Genomic DNA, 2,675 nt, shown 5'->3' on the forward strand with positions numbered 1-2,675 from the left:
GCCGGCGGCCCACGGCGTCGGCCTTCGACCGCTCCGTTTTCTTCTTCATTATTTCTTTTGCTAAATCTAGCACGAACGAATCCATTCGTTACAGTTTTCTGTGATAAAACTCGTAAAGTTTCGACATAAACATCGCTAAAGTTTGGTAATCAGCTGATTAGGCAAATCTCGATATTGCTGTTTTCGGCGGTTTCTCGTTGCGCACTTGTAGACAGCACCTCTGGAGATACTTACGGAGGCTGAAAAGTTGTTAATTTTCATGATACGTGATTTAATTCAGTTAAGATGTTGAGGTGTTTCGGTAAGTCAGGTGTGCGACGGCGGCCATGCCGGGTGCGCGCGCAACCGCCCTCACCGCTCTCGGCATGCTCGCATTCAGGCTTCGAGGGAAAATCGTCCTTACAACGCCGGATTTTCAGTGGAAATTTCTGTTTTAACGATGCGTTACCGGCTGTTACTCTAAACAGTTATCACAACATAACCTCAAAGTTAAGTACGTAGCGCACGACATGCACCGGTCCGATTACATCTACTTCTTCTGACTCAATTGGCATTAAGATTAACATGTAATATGAATTGTTATTTTTCTAAATACACTGAGAAAGCGTAAAATTGTTTTATTCCTATCCTGAGAAAGACTTCGAAATATCTTTTAGTAATTGATCTTCATCAGTATAATTAAAATTTAATTATCAATATAACATTTTCCCAGTCATTGGAAAAGTAATCACATCACCAGAGCAGTTAATTAAATCATTGTTTTATATTTGGAAATTGTTTCAAAATTAATATAAATTAAATCTAGATTTGATCGGATGGCTTTCAGTATGTATAACAGTAAGAATGTGACATGTAAAAGGTCCGGTGCGCGTGCGCAAGTAATGTGCCGGCCGTGGTATTGGGTCGTGCGCCCACATTGCCCTTTGATCAGCTATATCTATGCCAACTTTATGCTCCTCTGGAGACATCTACTGCGATTCATTATCATTCAAATAATGTAATTGGTTTTATGAATAATTTCTGTTGTTAATATAATATGGCCAGTTTTAAAAATGAAACAAAATTTCTTTTTTTAATTCATTTAAATTAAATAAAATACTGATTTATTAGTAGAATTCTTAAAAAATAGCATTGGGTTTCAGTTCCTGTATCGACGGACTTCTTAATGACTTCAAAAATTAAATGAAAAGTGTCTTTCTACGATCATTAAATAAAACGTATTCTTTTAAATAAAATAAAATGAGGCTTTAGTGGCTGGAATATCAAAGAATAGGCGATAATTATTTGCCTTTGCAGAAACATAGACTAGTGCAGGCTAGTGTTGTCTCATGGTGGCGACTGCCGTCGTTTTTTACAGCACCTATTCATTTGATGGCTTACTGCCAAGCGCTACTTGAACGCTCGACTCGCTTTGTGATGGTTTATTAAAAGAATAAAAACTTTACCTAAGTGTTTTAAGTCGCTTGAATTTTTTTTATTATCAATTGCACCTCGTAAATATGGAGTAGTTTTATTTTAAATAAAAATCTTACTCATGTAAAACTACGTTAGTGACGTGTTTGCGCTAGATGTTTGCACTTGTCGGCGCTACTTGATAAGATATATTGTGAAATATCGCGTTTCAAACTATTTTTTGTTGATAAGAGTCAAAGCAATGGTTGCTTTATCCTAATCTTAGAGTAAAAATATTCTTGTATTTTCGGATTTGAGAACGTTACCCTGAAAATTCAATCACAACTCTTTTTGATAAGATTGACAGGTTAGTAAAGGATTTATCGGATTATTTAATCTGTTCTACGCAAACATAAATCGGATTTTCCATGTTGTAAATCCGAGTTCTCAGTTCTCGTTGGATAATTCTGTAAAAAACAAAAGTACTTTCCAACCTTCATTAAGTTAGGTCAACGGCAGTGCGTAGTTAAAAACTTTTAAACGAAACTCCACGCTTAATTAACAATTATTAATCTATATTTTACGCAAACAAAATATTATTAAGTTACTTTTACTTACAGCCATTTTAACGCAACTTTGTCATATTCCATATCATATCGACGTACCTTGTAACAGTTCCGCTAATTCTGAAAGTAATAAAATCCGTGGTGAATCTACGGACAGGTCTTTTCATAAGGACTTTAACGTCGTGAAAATTTTTCGCATAAAACGGTTTTTAGTTACTTTTTTAAAGACCGAGTATTAAATTCGTCGTAACGTCGCTTTCCAAGGCACCGGCCGTTAAAAAGTAGGTAAAGTTGACATTACGTGTTTTTGAAATTCGTATCTTTTTGTAAATATATTTTCTAAATTAACTTCTAAATAGCTCTGCTAAGAGCCTGAAAACTTGTCTGATTGAAAAAAATGAGATGTTGTTTTATTTTTTTTTAAGTAAGTCGGGAATATTTTTGTGAAATCCAGTCTAACAGTAAAATTTAAACTCAAACCACTGAGAGACAATTAAGTGTCGTTAAGGTCTCAGTGTAGATTAACTTTGAGTAACCAACACTGACGGATTAACTTGAGTGTGGCATTGCTTTAGAGGAGAGTTTTCAGTGGTTTGAGCATAAGTCATTCTGTAGCGGGTGAGTTTGGAAGATAAAAAAACAAAACCGACTTCCAAACAAAATACACTAAAAACAAAACAAAATGCACTAAAAACAAAACAAAATATTCTCAAAAAA

The sequence above is a fragment of the Papilio polytes genome, unplaced genomic scaffold (genome assembly GCF_000836215.1).
Source record: "Papilio polytes unplaced genomic scaffold, Ppol_1.0 DF821289.1, whole genome shotgun sequence".
Classification (NCBI taxonomy): domain Eukaryota; kingdom Metazoa; phylum Arthropoda; class Insecta; order Lepidoptera; family Papilionidae; genus Papilio; species Papilio polytes.